Here is a 19,503-nt window from a genome sequence, read left to right on the forward strand (position 1 = left end):
ACGGTATGGGTGAGGCCCACATAAGACCCCGACCATGATGGAGAGAACACTGCAGGGGCATCAGACAGCAACTAAACAGGCACCTCAGGGGGAGGGAAAGGGGGGGCACCTCAGCCGGCTGAGTGCACAACGCCAAATCCACGACGGGGCCACATGCCCACTGTTCCATCCTGGGGAGTGCAAAGCCACAGTCTCTCAAGTCTCTCCAGTGGGTGGGTTGCCCACTGTTCCAACCTGGGGAGTGCAAAGCCACAGTCTCTCAAGTCTCTCCAGTGGGTGGGTTGCCCACTGTTCCATCCTGGGGAGTTCAAAGCCACAGTCTCTCAAGTCTCTCCAGTGGGTGGGTTGCCCACTGTTCCATCGTGGGGAGTGCGAAGCCACAGACTCTCAAGTCTCTACAGTGGGTGGCTTGCCCACTGTTCCATCCTGGGGAGTGTTATGTTATGTTATGTTATAATGGTTTATATAGCGCCTAAACTGCCCAGATGCCTCGTAGCGCTTATACTGCCATGGCGGAGATGTACTGTTTATGTTCATACAGGAGTTTAGATTTTAAATAGCCAAGTCTTCAGATCCTTCCTAAAAGACATCTCTTGTGGATTAGATCTTATCTTGAAAGGGAGGTTGTTCCAGAGCAAGGCACAAGGAGTGCAAAGCCACAGTCTCTCAAGTGGATAACAGTCTCCACTGGTTCTGGAGGGGGCCTTGTGCTCAGAGTGCTTCATCCTGCTAAGGACAGAGGTAGTGGATGGATCTCTCCACTGGTTCTGGAGGGGGCATGGTGCCCAGAGTGCTTCATCCTGCTAAGGACAGAGGTAGTAGATGGATCTCTCCACTGGTTCTGGGGGGAATGGTGCCCAGAGTGCTTCATTCTGCCCGTGCGGGCCCAATAGCGTCAGTGCCCTTGGATCTCTTGGGCCAGCGGTGCTTGAGACGGCGGTGCCCTGTTCAGCGGTGCTTGAGACGGCGGTACCATGTTCAGCGGTGCTTGAGATGGCACTGCCCTGTTCAGCGGTGCTTGAGGCGGGCATGCCCTGTTCAGCGGTGCTTGAGACGGCGGTGCCCTGTTCAGCGGTGCTTGAGACGGCGGTGCCCTGTTCAGCGGTGCTTGAGACGGCGGTGCCCTGGTCAGCGGTGCTTGAGACGGCGGTCTCCATTGCAGGGACTCAGCTGCTGGCGGTCCTTCATGGCCCAGCGGGGCCTGTGCTGGCGATGGCCTCCTGGGCAGGTGGGCTGGTGCTGGCGGTGGCCTCCTGGGCAGCTGGGCTGGTGCTGGCGGTGGCCTCCTGGGCAGCTCGGCTGGTGCTGGCGGTGGCCTCCTGGGCAGCGGGGATGATGACGGTCTTCTCCGCCGTGCTGCTCTTCCCAGACTTGCCGGGTTTCTTGTGGCCCTTCCCCACCTTGGAAGGTGTCACAGATGACTCCATGCTCCCACCGGGACCCCTGGGAGCGGCTTTGGTGGCTGGAGTGTCTTCCCCCTCTCCCGCCGGGCACTGGCCAACTTCTGATGCTTCACAGGTGGGGGACTGTCTGTGCTGTGGCTCCGTGCCACACTGGCTGCCCTGGTGGCCGGTGCACTACAGATTCCGGTGACTACAGGCACCACTGGTCCTGGAGATGTTGTGGCTGAGGTGCTAGTTCGGGACCTATGAGACAGACGGGGTGGGGGAGGTGTGGGAAAGAGGTCAAGGTTGGACAGGAAACTTTTTTTTGACACGGGTAGCTGGAGGGGGTTTGGGAGTGGAGGAAGAGGTTGTGGTTGTAGGAGGTGTTCGTTTGCTGACTTTGGGTGAAGGTGCGTGCGCTGGAGGCTGTCCTGAGGTGGATGGATGTTGGGTGTGTGTGTGCCCGCGTTTGTGTACTTTGGGAGGGGGCGTCACAGGCACACTGGGAGAGGACACAGGGGACGTGTGAATGGTAGTGGGGGTGGTGACTGCACGTCAGCGGGGTGTGGTGGTGTGTGTGCTGGAGAGGGACATAGTGGCTGTAGAGGTAGTGCATGCAGGTGAGAGTGTAGACGAGACTGGGAGGGAGGAGGGAGACGAGGAGGAGGGGGACACAGTGGAGGCAGTGGATGTTGCTGTGTCTGTATGTGTGTGATGCTTGTGTGAGTGTCTGTGGGATGTGTGGTGCTTATGTTTGCCTGAGCTTCCCTTGTGTGTTGAGGTGTGTGCATGCTGGTCTGTAGGTGTGCTTGGGATAGGCTGAGGTACAGGGGATTGGGTCGGGGCGAAGGAAGTTGGAGGGGGGAGGCTAGACACAGGGACAATGGCTGCCATCAGTGCGGAGGCCAGAGTCTGAAAAGCTCTGTGAAGGGCCGCCTGACCAGTATGAATGCCCTCCAGGAATGCATTTGTTTGTTGCAACTGCCTTTCTACACCCTGGATGGCATTCAAAATGGTAGACTGCCCAACAGTGAGGGACCTGAGGAGGTCAATGGCCTCCTCACTGAGGGCAGCAGGGGTGACTGGGGCAGGGCCTGAGGTGCCTGGGGCGAAGGTGATGCCCACCCTCCTGGGTGAGCGGGCACGGGGCGAAGGCTGAGGGGCTGCTGGGAGGGCGGTGCTGGAAGGGCGGCTGTACCTGAGGATGGGGGGGGCACAGATGTTGCCACCAACACAAGGGAGCTCCCATCAGAGGACGAGTCCATGTCACTGGTCTCAGCTCCTGTCCCCGCCGTGGAGCTTCCCTCGTCCTCCGTCCCACTGGTGAACTCCGAGTCCATAGTGTGGCCCTCCATGGTCATGTGGGATGCAGCTCCCTCCTGCTCCGGTGCCACTGCTCCTCCGCCTGGTGATGCTAATGCACACAAGAACAGGGAGACCACAAAAAGGGGGGGGGGGACAGAAGAAAGACATGTTGAGTGCATGCATTACCGCTACCGTTGGCGGACACGGCAGACACAGAAGCCCCCTGCACTACGCAGCGCTCTTGGTCTCCACTGTTCAATTCCTGGGAAATGGCCTACAAGGCTATGGACGACATCTGCACACATAGATGACACAGGGGCATGACTAGGTGTAGTTGTCACTCTACAGAGGTGGGGTGGGGTGCCACATGGCCTGCCTTATGGAGGGACCTTGCCTACGGAACTCGCCCTGGCCTAGGGAAACCCACAGCCCACCTCCCCCACCCAGACCCCTCCACTGCATGCAAAGTCAGCAGAATGCGAGTGTACTCACCCCCTTGTGGCTGCTGTGATGCCCAGAAGCGCCCATCCAACTCCGGGTACGCCACCGCCAGGATCCTGAACATCAGGGGGGTCATGGTGCGACAGGCACCCCTCCCACGTTGGGAGGCCATCCCCAGCTGAGCCTCTGCTGTCTTCTTGCTCCAGCGGCGAATGTCTCCCATCCGTTCCGGCAGTGGGTGCTCCGTCTGTGGTAGACCCCCAGGGTCTGGACGTCCTTGGCGATGGCACGCCAAATATGTTTTTTCTGGTGGGCGCTGACCTACATGATTTGTACAGGGGGAAGAGAAAGTTATTACCAACTGCACCGTCAAAGTGATTGGCCCCCATCCCTACCCTTGCCATGTGGCACATGCACTCACCGTCGTGACAAGCACGCCGCACTCTCCCCCCTTCCTTCTTACATACACCCCTCTCCACACAGGCATAGGCCATACATCATGCTCCTAGTGTACTTACCTGTTTGTCTGGAGGACCATAGAGTAGCGTGTACTGGGGGAGGACCCCATCCAAACTCCAACTCCTCCGATGTGAAGGCAGGGACCTTTTCCCCAGACACTCGAGCCTTGTCTCTTCCAGACCGAGGTCACAGCAGCACTTGCAGTGTAGGTCCTCTCCTGTCGAAGATCAGGTATCGAGTGATTGAACAGATAGAAAATGGCAGTCACCGCCGGTGTACAACGTCATTGCGCTCCTGGGAACCATAGGGTCCAATGTTAACCAATGCAGCATTGCGTCGCGGTCTTCGACCGCCTACTGTGACGTGTACAACGCCAGCGGAGTTACCTCACATCCCATTGTCCCACGTTAGAGGTCAGGCAGCCGCCATTTCAGGGGCCCACATGGCTTCATTTTCAACTGCGTCACACATACCTAGGCCTAGACTCAACGCACATACAGGCCACTTTTTGAGTATGAATGATGTTCTGAGTAAGCCCTGGGTACGTACCTCTAAGTTGTTTGACTCTGTGCTCGCTGTTGTCCTTCATAGGCACCGTCCGCTGGGACATGTGAGGAGATGGCGGCATCCTCCGGTGTACCAACCGTTGGTGGACCTGTCGACAATGGAGAAAGACATGTGATAATAACATACAGGCTTGACCGTGCCACAATCCAGGAACTGTGTACCCAGCTGGAGCCAGACCTGATGTCAGCTATCCGCCATCCCACTGGAATCCCCCCTCAAGTGCAGGTGCTGTCAGTGCTCCATTTCCTTGCAAGTGGGTCATTTCAAACAACAGTGGCCATAGCATTAGGGATGTCCCAGCCTATGTTTTCCAACGTGTTCTCCAGAGTGTTGTCTGCCCTGCTGAAACACATGCGGACCTACATCGTTTTCCCTCAGGTGGAGGATTTGCCTACAGTGAAAGGTGATTTATATGCCCTGGGACATATCCCCAACATCATAGGTGCCATTGATGGGACACATGTGGCTTTGGTCCCCCCCCCCACAGGAGTGAACAGGTGTACAGAAACCGAAAGAGTTATCATTCGATGAATGTACAGATGGTATGTTTGACAGACCAGTACATCTCCCATGTGAATGCCATGTTCCCTGGCTCAGTGCATGACGCTTACATCCTGCGAAATAGTAGCATCCCTTATGTGATTGGTCAACTCCAGAGGCACCGTGTGTGGCTATTAGGTGAGCACCTGGAAGCTAGTCAGTGCAAATGGTTGTCTGGGTCTGGGGATATCCCTCCAGGTTAGTGTGCGTCTAACAGTTGTCCCTCGCCATTTGCAGGTGACTCTGGTTACCCCAACCTGTCATGGCTACTGACCCCAGTGAGGAATCCCAGAAGAAGGGCAGTGGAACGCTATAATGAGGCACATGGGCGAACTAGGAGGGTGATCGAACGCACCTTCGGCCTCCTAAAGGCGAGGTTCAGGTGCCTCCATGTGAAAGGTGGATCCCTATTCTACTCACCAAAGAAGGTGTGCCAGATCATCGTAGCCTGTTGTATGCTTAACAACTTGGCTTTGCGACGACAGGTGCCCTTTCTGCAGGAGGATGGTCCAGATGGCGGTGTTGTTGCAGCTGTGGAGCCTGTGGGCAGTGAAGACGAGGAAGCAGAGGAAGAAGACATGGACAACAGGGACTCAGTGATCCAGCAATATTTCCAGTGAAACACAGGTAAGAATACAAACCTGCCTACTACATGTACTTATACATTACTACCTCTCTACTGTCTGTCTTTTTCACCCAGTGTATGGTCACTGAGTTGTCACTTTCCCTTACGATTTCACAGATCTGGGTCCCACAGTGTGACATCTGCTTTGATTCCTCATGGACTAGAGCTGTGTGACATAGGTATGTTGACATTACAAATTAAAGAGCTTTTTGCCACAGTTATTGCTAATACAGTATTCCGAAATCACAGACAGACTCCAGATTGTTTTGTGCTTTAAGGGTGTTTATTTTAGTGCTCAAAATTGGAGGGGGTAGCAAAATGGGGGGGGGGGGTGATGGTGGAGGAATGTCCATGGCAGAGTCCAGTCTATTAGTCTCACAGGTGCATTGCCCAAATGGGCATAGGAAGTGGAGCTGGGGCAGTTTAAGGATGGACAGGGTGACAAAGTGGGACAGTAGGATGACAATCAGGGTGGTCTCATTTCTTGGCGGGGGTCTTTGCATTGTTCTCTGTCTTTTGTCCTGGATCTCAGGGACTGTTTGAGAGGTGGTTCTCCCTCTGCAGGGGGTGGGGTGCTGGTGTGGTGGTCCTGTGGCGGTGCCTCCTGTCCACTAGCACCGGCGGAGGTGGTGGGCAGATCATAGTCCAGGCTAGTGTCAGGGGCCCCTTGTAGTGCCACAGTGTCCCTCCTGGTGTTGAATACTTCCTTCAGCACCCCTACGATGGTGCCCAGGGTGGAGCTGATGGTTCTGAGTTCCTCCCTGAAGCCCATTTACTGTTCCTCCTGCAGGCGCTGAGTCTCCTGAAACTTGGTCAGTACAGTCGCCATCGTCTCCTGGGAGTGGTGGTAGGCTCCCATGATGGAGGAGAGGGCCTTGTGGAGAGTGGCTTTCCTGGGCCTGTCCGCCCCCTGTCGCACAGCAGCCCTCCCAGTTCCCCTGTGTTCCTGGGCCTCCGTCCCCTGGACCGTGTGCCCACTACCACTGCCCCCAGGGCCCTGTTGTTGTTGGGGTGGTGGGTTAGCCTGGGTTCCCTGTAGTGGTGGACACACTGCTGCTTGACGTGTCCTGGAGACGGAGGTATGGGCCCACTGGGTGGGTGCTGTGCTGGTGTTTCCAGAGGGGGGAAGGTCTGTAGTGGCCTGTGACTGGGTGTGGGGAACCGACTGTCCCCAGGTCCCTGATGGGCCGGGCTGGTCATCTAGATCCAGTTGGACAGAGGTGCTGTCATCACTGTGGGCCTCTTCTGTTGGTGGTGTGGACATGTGTGGACCCTCCTGTCCGGTGACGTTGGGTAGGGGTCCTGCAGGGATATAAAGGCATGATTATTGCATCTCTGTGTGTCAAGGTGTGCAATGGGTGGGTGACTGTGTACCCCAGTGCTAGCATTCCTGTGTGATGATGGTTTAGGGGGGTGCATGGGTATGTGCAGTGGGCATGCTTTAGTGATGGGTGTCCATGCTTTGGTGTTGCATGCAGGGCTTGGTGTTGGGATGTGTGGTTTGTGATAGTGGGACATTTGTGAGGAGTAGGAGTGATCGGGGTGAGTGTGAGGGCGGGGTATGTGCTGGCATGCAGGTAGGGTGGGGGATGTCATAGTAAAGCTTTGACTTACCATAGTCCATTCCTCCACCTACTTCTGTGAGGCCCTCAGGATGCAGAATCGCCAAGACCTGCTCCTCCCATGTTGTTAGTTGTAGGGGAGGAGGTGGGGGTCCGCCGCCAGTCCGCTGAACCGCCAGGTGGTGTCTGGAGACCACGGAACGCACCTTCCCCCATAGGTCATTCCACCTCTTCCTGATGTCCTCCCGATTTCTTGGGTGCTGTCCCTCTGCATTGACCCTGTCCACTATTCTTCGCCATAGCTCCATCTTCCTTGCAATGGAGGTGTGCTGCACCTGTGATCCGAATAGCTGTGGTTCTACCCGGACAATTTCCTCCACCATGACTCTGAGCTCCTCCTCCGAGAACCTGGGGTGTCTTTGCCTTGCCATGGGGTGGTGTAGGTGATGTGTGGGGTGGTGTGTGGGGTGATATGTGTGCTGATATGTAGTGGGGTGTTGTGTGAGGTGCGTGGAAGTTATGTGGGTGATGGTGTTGTGTGCCTGTGGATGCTAGTGTTGTTGATGGTGGTGTCTCTCTCTGGCTTTCGTTCGTGATTTATGGTTGTAAGGGTTTGTGGGTGATGTGGGTGTGTGTTTTATAGTGTATTGAGTGTGTGGGAGTGGTGTATGTATGTGTATCAGGTGTGTGTATTTGGAATTGTCCAATGTGGCTGTGTTTTATAAGTGTGTGTGTATTTTGAGTGCAGCGGTGTGTTCCGCCGATGGAATACCGCGGTTGAAAGACCGCCATGTGGATTCGTTTGTTGTGATAGTGTGGGCGTATTTCTGTTGGCGTGACGGTGGAGGTTTTGTTTTCGCCAGTTTATCACTGACCTTTGGTGTGGCGGACTTGTGTGGGTGTATAGATTTTGGCGGATTCCGAGATGTGGGTCATAATAGCTGTGGCAGTTTTCTGCGGCCGCGGCGGTGTGTTGGCGGTCTTCTGCACGGCGGTAAGCGTCTTTTACCGCCAATGTTGTAATGACCACCATAATGTGCATGCAAACCCCCCAATCAGTCATCACATGTCAATGTATGCACACATTCACCATCAAACACCACCTGAAATGTAGGACAAAGGACATTTTACTGGCCTGTTGCCCTGGAGCCCCAGACGGCTGCCCGTCCACCAGTTTATCCAGCTCCTCAGCTGTGCAGGCTGGGGCCCTATCCCCTGCAGTGCGTGCCATTGCTGCTCCAAGATTCAGGACACAGCAGCACACAAAGTGTTGGTCTTCCTTGCCCAAATGCCAGGAGTCAAGTGAGCTTGCCCATACAAAAGGGCGGTCATTGGCGGTCATGAGCGCCAGTGGTGATCGTCATTGGTCCCAGTTTCCCATAGACGTCAATGTTAACCAATGAGGAGTTGCACGGCGGTTCCAGCTGCGTTCTGCAATGAAGAATGCCGCCGGCAGAATAAGGTCACTTCCCTCTGTCCAGTGCATGCAGGACAGGCGATGCCATTTTAGTATGTTACATGCCTGTCCTGGGTTCACACTGCATCATTACCTGCATATCGTCACAAAATGATTCATGTAGGTAACATTTTGTGGATAATCACATATGTAGTGGGTGTCAGGCGACATCACCACACTTGTCACTACACATGCCTCTATTGACAATCTGTATGGTGGAACACATGGATAGTCTATGTTTACATGTCCTGTACACGTCCCTTGGCACAGGGATTATGTAGCATTGTCTGGCTAAGAATGGAATTTTGGGTGCCACAACATGGCACCCAACTTACATGACCAATACTTCACGATTGTGCACTTGGTGCACAACATTGTGAGAGGTGCCCAGTTTGTCTCCCTGCCTACAGTAGATACCGCCAAAATAGAGTAAGGAGGAATGCACCAGTTTACTGGCCCCTAGTAGATCTTGAAACCATGGAACAGTGCCACATCATCCTGACCTACTGACTGAACCGTGTGTCCATCAGGTAACTAGTCACCCAGTTGGAGCCAGCCCTCCTGCCAGCTTTGAGAAATCCCCATGCCATCCCACCAACAGTTCAGGTGTTGGGAGTCCTGCACTTTCTGGTGAGTGGCTAGTTTCAGGTGACTTTGGGACTGGCTGCAGGGATGTCACCGCCCAAGTTCAGTAAGGTGTTACAGGATGTGCTGGATGTGCTGGATGCTCTACTCAAGCATGTGAACAGGTACATAAGGTTTCCACAACATGCTTAATTTCCCACTGTCAAAGCAGCCTTCTACAATATATCACATGTCCCACATGCAATAAGGGACATTGATGGGACTCACATCACCAGGGTACCTCCCAGGGCCAAGGAACAGGTTTAAAGAAACTGGAAGAGTACATATTCGCTCAATGTACAAGTGATGTGTCTTGCAGAAAAGTACATAACACATGTAAACGTGAAATTCACTGAATCGGTACATGATTCCTACGTCCTGAGAACCAGCAATGTCCCAGCTACAGGGAGAAAGAGCCTGGTTAATAGGTATGTGTACTGCTCTCCATGTTAGACTCTTGATACCCCTCCCTACACAGGCTGCACTCTGCCTAGCATTGTTACCTATTGTCATATCTCCTTTTCCACATAGGTGACTCCGGATACTACAACCTGCCCTGGCTCCTGACACCTGTTAGACATCCTACTACAGGAGGGGAAAACAGGTATAATGAGGCACATGGCCAGACGAGGCGGTGATTGAAAGGACTTTCGGCCTCTTGAAAGCTAGATTTTGTTGCCTCCATGTTTCCAGTGATGCCCTACAGTACTGACTAGGGAAAGTCTGCAAGATGTTTGTTGCATGTTGCATGCTGCATAATCTGACTCTCAGAAGGCACATCCCACTGTTGGACGAGGGAGATATTGATGCTGGAGCAGTAGTTGGGGCCAGTGACTCTGATAATAAGAAGGACGAGGCACATGACAACAGGACTGACCTGATTGTTCACTACTTTCAATGATAAACAAGTATGTGTGATTTGTATGTCATATGCACTTGGACTATGTATTGGTAAAGCTAGCCTCTATGCATGCTTCAAGGTGTATGTGGGAACTACTGGCTTCGATCTTGGTTTCTGACCCTGAAAGGTAGCTGACTTACCATGAGGGGTAGTGGAAATGCATTGATCACAATAACATGTGTAAAAAGCTGGTGCCATAATGGAACATCCTTATGGTTGTACCAAAGGTTATGGATCCTTCGTCTGCCTGTTTAGGTAAATGTATGGGAGGCTTATCAGTCTTGTCCTGGTGTGTAAGCCTATCATGCTGCATTGTCAGCTGCTGTGTGGCAACTACCTGTTCCTGACTACTCAGAGAGGTGATCTTTAGAGGATGTTCCCTATGTGAAATCTTTACTTTCCTACACATGTGTGTGAGTGACAATGTAGGCCATTACATATGTGGTATTTTTAGAAATGGGATCTTTGGTTGCCAGTCAGGTTACCCCCTGTCCAAGCAAGGACCCCCACTCTAGTCAGGGTAAAGAAGAATCAACCTCAGTTAACACCTGCTCATCCCCTTGGTAGCTTTGCACGAGCAGGCAGGCTTAACTTCAGAAGCAATGTGTAAAGTATTTGTACCAAAACACACAGTAACTTAGTGAAAACACTACAAATGACACAACAAAGATAAAATAGGTAATATTTATCCAAACAAAACAAGACCAAAACTACAAAAATCCAACATATGCAAATCAAGATATGAATTTTAAAAAGAATAAGGCCCTTATTACAACCCTGGCAGTCGGTGATAAAGCGGCGGTAATACCTCCAACATGCCGGTGGTAAACAAAAATGGAATCGCGACCATGGCGACAAATCACCAACACAGACAGCCACTTTAACACTCCGACCGCCACGGTGGTAGCAAAAAACACTGCGGCAGTCACCCCAAACAGACAGGCGGAAGTCAATGTACTGTTCACACTATTACAAGGCACCAATCCACCAGGCACCAATCCACCAGCTTTTCTGGGGCGGTTCCAACGCCATCAAAAGCACGGCGGAAGCAGTACTTGGAAGGGAAACCACTCACCTCGCAACACCCAACGAGGAACCAGGACGCCATGGAGCCCGAGTTACAGGTCCTGCCCATGCTGGTTTACCTCCTCATCTACCAGGAACATCAAAGACGGCGGCGACGACGATGGTGAGTACTGCACCTAGCACACAGGGGAGGGGAGGAGGGAAAAGAGAGGGACACACGCATGCAACACCGGCACCTCCCAACCCCCACCCACAACAACACACATACACACACATCCAATAACATCACAGATACACCCCGTCACCCCCTGGAAGAACGCAAGGATCAAATGAAATTAGTTTAACAAGTGTAAAATTCAAACACTAGATAGTTAGCCCAAGATAACTTTAAATCATCAGTATATACAAATATTTACAGCAAGTACACAAGTCTGTACACTGTCCTATTAAATGTCTGTGGACCAGTGGTCCCAAAAAGCATGGGCGAAGCCCACACATGACACCTGCCTCAAAATGGAGAGAACACTGCAGGGGCATCAGGTCGGAAAAAAATGGCACCTCAGGGGGAAGGGGAGGGGAGGCACCTCAGCCAGATGATGGGACGACACCACTGCTCCTCGAGGGGGCTCCATGCCCACTGCTTGGTCCTAGGGAGTGCAAAGCCACAGTCTCTCAAGTCTCTCAGGTGGGTTCACTGCCCACTGCTTGGTCCTGGGGAGTGCAAAGCCACAGTCTCTCAAGTCTCTCAAGGGGGTTCCCTGCCCACTGCTTGGTCCCGGGGAGTGCAAAGCCACAGTCTCTCAAGTCTCTCAAGTGGGTTCACTGCCCACTGCTTGGTCCTGGGGGGTGCAAGGCCACAGTCTCTCAAGTGGATACTGTTCTCCACTGGTTCCGGAGGGGGCTTGGTGCCCAGAGTGCTTCGTTTTGCCAAGGACTGGGGTAGTGAATGCTGTTCTCCACTGGCTCTGGAGGGGGCCTGGTGCCCAGAGTGCTTCGTCCTGCCAAGGAATGGGGTAGTGGATGCTGTTCTCCACTGGTTCTGTAGGGGGCCTGGTGCCCATAGTGCTTCGTCCTGCCAAGGACTGGGGTAGTTGATGCTGTTGTCCACTGGTTCTGGAGGGGGCTTGGTGCCCAGAGTGCTTCGTCCTGCCAAGGACTTGGGTAGTGGATGCTGTTCTCCACTGGTTCTGGAGGGGGTCTGGTGCCCAGAGTGCTTCGTCCTGCCAAGATCTGGGGTAGTGGATGCTGTCCTCCACTGGTTCTGGAGGGGGCCTGGTGACCAGTGATGCTGCGCCAGGGCTGTGGCAGTTCCCATTCCCTCACCTAGGTGTCTGAGCCACGAGATTTTCTGGTAACAGGTAGCATGATACTCCATGGAGGCAGAGCCACACTCCTCCTTGCGACGACTTAGGCTGCAAACTGCTGGTAGTGCCAGTGCTGGTGGTGGTGCCTCATGTAGTGTGTGCAGGGTCCAGGACGTCTCCTGCAGCCTCGGATGGCTGACCACTGGGGATGGTGCTGATGTCCGCTGTAGTGGCACTGCCTGGGCATATGCCACGGGGCAGGTGGTGGTGGCTGCGGCGGTGTCTGCTGCGGACATGCTGCCGGTGGTGCCGGTGGTGCAGGTGTCTGTAGTTGTGGAGGGAGACACCAGGCCGTCTCCTGCAGCCTCGGACGGCTGCCCACTGGGGATGATTCTGATGTCCGCTGTAGTGGCACTGGCTGGGCACGTCGCGGGGCAGGTGGGGGTGGCTGCGGCGGTGTCTGCGACGGAGATGCTGCTGGTGGTGAAGCTGTCTGCACTTGTGGAGGGAGACACCAGGCCGTCTCCTGCAGCCTCGGAAGGCTGCCCACTGGGGATGATGCTGGTGACTGTAGTTGAGGCAGCTGCCGTGCAGGCGGCGGTGCAGATGGCGGTGCAGATGGCGGTGTAGGTGACGGTTGTTGCGGCGGTGCTCACCGCGGTACAGGTTGCTGGCCTGTTTTGCGAAAGAGGGGACAGCAGTCCCTCACCCGTAGGCTCCGTGCCCTGAGGTGACTTCCCTTTGCTCTTGTGTCCCTTCCCCACCTTGGAAGTCGCTGCTGGGACCTTGGCACTGTGCTCTTTGGTTCTGGATGAGGCCTTGCTGGGTGGGTGGTGCGGCTTTTCTCTTCTGCAAGCTGGCCTCTTCTTTACCTTGGCAGGTGGCGGAATAGGGTGGTCCTTGGCTTCAGTAGGTGGCACACTAGCAGCCCTGATGCCCCCTTCGATGCTCCCAGACTTGCAGGGACCACACTGGACAAGGTTTGGGTGGCTTAGGTGCTGGTCAGAGCTCTAGGCAACTTGGCTCTAGGGGAAGGACGGGGGGAGGTGTAGGGAAGAGGTCAATGGAATCCAGGAAAAGTTTTTTAGACACACTGGGAAGGGAAGATGGAAGGGGTTTGGGAGTGGAGGAAGAGGTAGTGGTTGTAGGAGCTGTACGTCTGCTGAGTTTGGGTGAAGGTGCATGGGTTGGAGGCTGTTCTGAGGTGGATGGTTGCTGAGTAGGTGTGTGCCGGCGTTTGTGTACTTTGGGAGGAGGGCTCACAGACACACTGGGAGAGGACACAGGGGACGTGTGAATGGTAGTGGGGGCGGTGATTGCACGTGAGCGTTGTGTGGTGATGGGCGTGCTGGTGATGGAGGTAGTGGCTGAGAATGTAGGGTATGCAGGTGTGAGTGGAAACGAGACTAGGAGGGAGGTGGAGGACTTGGAGGAGGGCGACACAGTGGAGGCAGCAGATGTTGGTGTGTCTGCATTGGTATGGTACTTGTGTGATGGCCTGTGGGATGGGCGGTGCTTATGTTTGCCTGAGCCACTTTTATGTGTTGATGTGTGTGCATGCTGGTCTGATGCTGTGCTTGGGATAGGCAGAGGTAGAGGGGATTGGGTATGGGTAGTGGGGGATGGAGGGGGAGGCTGGACACAGGGACAATGGCTGCCATTAGTTCTGAGGCCAGAGCCTGAAATGCTCTCTGTTGGGCTGCCATGCCAGAATGAATGCCCTTCAGGTATGCATTCGTTTGCTGCAAATGCCTCTCGACACCCTGGATGGCATTCAAAATGGTTGACTGCCCAACAGTGAGGGATCTCAGGAGGTCAATAGCCTCCTCACTGAGGGCAGCAGGGCTGACTGTCGCAGGGCCTGAGGTGCCTGGGGCGAAATAAATGCACACCCTTCTGGGTGAGCGGGCATGGGAAACTCGCTGAGGGGCTGCTGGGAGGGCGGTGCTGGTGGGGGGGGGTGGCGACTGTACCTGTTGTTGCAGTGGGCACAGAAGTGCCCGCCACTGCAAGGGAGCTCCAATCAGAGGAGGACTCGCTGTCGCTGGTGTCCTCTCCTGTCCCCGTTGTGGAGCTCCCCTCGTCCTCCGTCCCACTGGTGCCTTCAGACTCCATACATTCACCCTCCTGGGCCATGTGGTTTGCAGCTCCCTCCTGCTCCGGTGCCACTGCTCCTCCGCCAGATGATGCTAATGCACACAAGGACAGGGTGACAAAACAAAAAGGGGGGAAGACAGAAGAGACACATGGTCAATGCCACAACACCACTACCGTTGGCAGACACAACACACAGGGAACAGCCATAGGCACTAGGTCATGAACTAACAGTTAAATGGAAAACCACCCGCCCAAGTGGGACTATGTCTAACCCCATTTGCTGCACAACTGGAACCCACAGGAGCCTGACTGTTTGTACATGGCCACTACCACTATTGGGGTTGGAGTGCCACAGAGCCTGCCTAACAATGGATCTACCCTAGCAAGTTCACCCTGGCCTAGGTGAACCCACAGCCCACATCCCCCACCCAGACACCTCGTACAGCACGCAGAGTCAGCTGACTGAGGCTGAACTCACCCCCTTGTGACTGCTGTGATGCCCTCAAGCGCCAATCCAACTCCGGATATGCCACTGCCAGGATCCAGAACATCAGGGGGGTCATGGTGCGACGGGCACCCCTTCCACGTTGGGAGGACATCCTCAGCTGGACCTCTGCAGTCTTCTTGCTCCAGCGGCGCAGGTCCTCCCATCTCTTGCGGCAGTGGGTGTTCCATCTATGATAGACCCCCAGGGTCTGCACTTCCTTGGCGATGGCACGCCAAATACCCTTCTTCTGGTGACCTAGAGGAAAGGTAAAGTAAGAAAGGAAGTTACTCCCCCGTCCGGCTCTTCATAATCATTCACCACCAGTTCCCACCCATGCCCTGACACACATACACTCACCATCCTTGCAGGTCTCAGCCCCCCAACATGTATCTTCCATCCACACTACTCCATACAGTCATCTCCCATGCATCATGCTTAGAGCTTACTCACATGTTTGTCTGGAGGACTGTAGAGTAGCGTGTACTGGGGGAGGACCCCATCCTCTAGTCTCTTCAACTCCTCTGAAGTGAAGGCAGGCGCCCTTTCCCCAGACACTCGAGCCATTGTAGCTTCCAGACTGAGGTCACAGCAGCACTTGCAGTGTAGGTCCTCTCCTGTTGAAGGTCAGGTATCAAGTGAGTGAATAGATAGTAAATGGTGGTCACGTCCGTGGCAGTGCGTATCGTCACCGCCGGCGTACATAGTCATTGGCTCCTGGAACCCATAGGGTCCAATGATAACCAATGCTGAATTGCGTGGCGGTCTTTGACCGCCTACCGCGACGCTGCACAACACCAGTGCAGTTACCTCATTTCCCCTTGTCCCTCCTTACAGGTCAGGCAGCCACCATTTCAGGGTGGCACATGGCAGGGCACCTAACTGCGTCATAGCACATTTGGGCAGGAATACAGACAGACAACGCCACACACCGATTAAATCACATTAGTGCAAAAATCCTTGAGCAACCTATGTGGTACACGACCCGTGCTCACCATTCTCCTCCATAGGGCACATCGTTGAGGCAGATGATGAGATGGCACCATCCTCCAGGGTACAGACCCCTGGTGGACCTGTCGACAATGGAAGACAGACACATCATTATCACCAACAGACTTGATCGTGCCACAATCCAAGAACTGTGCACCCAATTGGAGCCAGACCTGATGTCAGCTATCCGCCATCCCACTGGTATTCCCCCTCTAGTGCAGGTCCTGTCTGTGCTCCATTTCCTGGCCAGTGGTTCCTTTCAAACAACAGTGGCCATGGCATCAGGGATGTCACAGCCAATGTTCTCTAACGTGTTGTCCAGAGTGTTATCTGTCCTGCTGAAACACATGTGCAGCTACATCGTTTTCCCCCAGGAGGAGGATTTGCCCACAGTGAAAGCTGACTTCTATGCCCTTGGACATAGCCCCAGCATCATTGGTGCCATTGATGGTACACATGTGGCATTTGTGCACCCCGCAGGAATGAACAGGTGTACGGAAATCGTAAAAGCTACAATTCAATGAATGTGCAGATGGTGTGTTTGGCAGACCAGTACATCTCTCCTGTGAATGCCAAGTATCCTGGCTCTCTGCATGACGCTTAAATTTTGAGGAATAGCAGCATCCATTATGTGATGGGGCAACTCCAGAGGAACCGTGTGTGGCTAATAGGTGAGGCCATGGTGCCTACACAGTATGAATAGGTGTCTGGGTATGGGATAGTCCCTAAGGGTTGGTGTATGTCTAACAAATATCCCTCAACATTTTCAGGTGACTCTGGTTACCCCAACCTCTCATGGCTACTGACCCCAGTGAAGAATGCCAGGACGAGGGCAGAGGAACGCTACAATGAGGCACATGGGCGAACTAGGAGGATTATTGAGTGGACTTTCAGCCTTCTGAAGACCAGATTACGGTGCCTCCATCTAACAGGTGGCTCCCTATACTACTCACCGAAGAATGTGTGCCAGATCATCGGGGCATGCTGTATATTGCACAACCTGGCTTTGCAACTCCAGGTGCTTTTCCTGCAGGAGGATGGGCCTGATGTTGGTCTTGTGGCAGCTGTGGAGCCTGTGGACAGTGAGGAAGAGGAGGCAGAAGAAGAAGATATTAACAACAGAAACAACATGATCATGAAGTACTTCCAGTAAGACACAGGTAAGAGACTGGCACTGCTCATCTTATATCAGACTACTGTAGGACACTGTATAAGTCTGCCTTATTACCTCTGTGTATGGGCCCTGACAGTTCACTTTGGCTTTCCTTTTCACAGATCTGGGTACCACATTCTGCCTTCTGCTATGTCCACTGCTGCCCAACAAATGTGCAAATGAACATTTACAATGCTATTTGTCTAAGAGGTTCTAATAACACATTTGTGAAAGTAAAGACTGACTCCAGATTGTTTTGTGATTCAAGGGTGTTTATTTAAGTGCTAATAAGTGGAGAGGGATGTGCAATGGGCGGGGGTGATGGTGGAGGAATATCCATGGTAGAGTCCAGTCTCTTTGTATCACAGGTGCATTGTCCAATGGGGCATAGGAAGTGGAGCAATGGCAGTTCAAGGTGGTCAGGGTGACATAGTGGGACAGAAGGGCGACAATCAGCAGAGTCTTATTTCCTGCCGGGGGTCTTGGCAATGTTCTCTGTTTTGTGCCTGGATCGCAGGGACCGTTTGCATGGTGGTTCTCCTTCTGCAGGGGATGGGGTGCTGGTGGCCTGTTGGTCCTGTGGCAGGACCTCCTGTAAACTAGTGCTGGTGGACTTGGAGGGCTGTTCATCGTTCGGGCTCGTGTCAGTGGCCCGGTGGTATGCCACTGTCTCCCTCATGGTCTTGGCCATGTCTGCCAGCACCCCTGCAATGGTGACCAGGGTGGTGTTAATGGACTTCAAGTCCTCCCTGATCCCCAGGTACTGTTCCTCCTGCAGCCACTGGGTCTCCTGAAACTTGGCCAGTACCGTGCCCATGGCCTCCTGGGAATGGTGGTTTGCTCCCATGATGTTGGAGAGTGCCTCGTGAAGAGTGGGTTCCCTGGTCCTGTCCTCCCCCTGTCGCACAGCAGTCCTCCCAGCTTCCCTGTTGTCCTGTGCCTCTGTCCCCTGAACCGTGTGCCCACTGCCACTGACCCCAGGTCCCTGATCGTCCTGTGTTAGTGGGGTTGCCTGGGGTCCCTGTAGTGGTGGACACACTGCTGATTGACGTGTCCTGGGGACAGTGGCATGGGCCCGCTGGGCGGGTGCTGTGGTGGTGTTTCCTGAGGGGGGAGGTTCAGTGGTGGTTTGGGACTGTGACAGGGGAACCGCCTGTCAAGAGGTCCCTGATGGGCCAGGCTGGTCATCTTGATCCAGGCGTGCAGAGCTGCTGTTGTCACTGTGAGCCTCTTCTGTGAGGGGACTGGATATGTCTGGCACCTCCTGTCTGGTGACGTTGGGTAGGGGTCCTGTTGGGGAGTAAATGCATAGTTATTGTATCTGTGTGTGCCATCTTGTGCAATGGGTGAGTTTCCCTCTACTCCTGTGCTTGCATTATCGTCTTGGCCCTTGTGTGAGTGGTGATTGTGTGCCCTGGCTGAGTCTCTCTACTGGACATGCTGTGGTGATGGGTGTCCATGCAGGTCTTTGATGGGTGTCCATGCATTGTTGTCACATGCAGGGCTTGGTATTGGGATGAGTGGGTTGTGATAGTGGGGTATCTGTGAGGTGTTGGGGTGATGGGTGTGAGGGTAGGAGTAGAAGTTTGTGATTGCATGCAGGTAGAGTGGGGGGATATAATAGCAAAGCTATGACTTACCAGAGTCCAGTCCTCCTGCTACTCCTGCGAGGCCCTCAGGATGTATGATCGCCAAGACCTGCTCCTCCCATGTTGTTAGTTGTGGGGGAGGAGGTGGGGATCCACTGACAGTCCTCTGTACAGCAATCTGGTGTCTGGATACCACAGAACGTACTTTCCCCTGTAGGTCGTTCCACCTCTTCCTGATGTGATCCCATGTTCTTGGATGCTGTCCCACTGAGTTGACCCTGTCAACAATTCTCCGCCATAGCTCCATCTTCCTTGCAATGGACGTCTGCTGCACCTGTGATCCGAACAGCTGTGGCTCTACCCGGATGATTTCCTCTACCATGACCCTGAGCTCCTCCTCAGAAAACCTGGGATGTCTTTGATGTGATGTGGGTGATGTGTGAGGTGATGTTTGATGTGATGTGTGGGGTGATGTGTTGGGGTGTGTTCTTTGATGTGCGTGGATGGTGTATGAGTGATCGTGTTGTGTGCCTCTGGATGCTGGTGTTGTCGTAGCTTTTCTGTCTCTCTGCTTCTTCCACAAATGTCATTGTAAGGGGTTGTGGGTAGTGTGGGTGTGTGTTTTATAGTGGTGTGAGTGTGTGGGTGTGGTGTGTGTATGTGTATCAGGGGTGTGTATTTTGAATTGTCCAATGTGGTTGTGTGTTTTAAGTGTGTGTATATTTTGAGCACAGCGGTGTGTACCGCCTATGGATTACCACGGTTGAATGACCACCGCGTTGATTCATGGGTCGTGATAGTGTGGGCGTATTCCTATTGGCGTAACGGTGTGGGTTTTGCTATCGCCAGTTTATCACTGACCTTTGGTGTGGCGGACTTGTGTGGGTGTCTGTATTGTGGAGGATTTCTAAGTGTAGGTCATAATACCTGTAGAATGTTTCCGCCTCGGGCATGGTATGTTGGCGGCCGTCATCCTGGCGGTCAGTGGACTTTTC

Source organism: Pleurodeles waltl, chromosome 5, assembly GCF_031143425.1.
Source record: "Pleurodeles waltl isolate 20211129_DDA chromosome 5, aPleWal1.hap1.20221129, whole genome shotgun sequence".
Taxonomy (NCBI): domain Eukaryota; kingdom Metazoa; phylum Chordata; class Amphibia; order Caudata; family Salamandridae; genus Pleurodeles; species Pleurodeles waltl.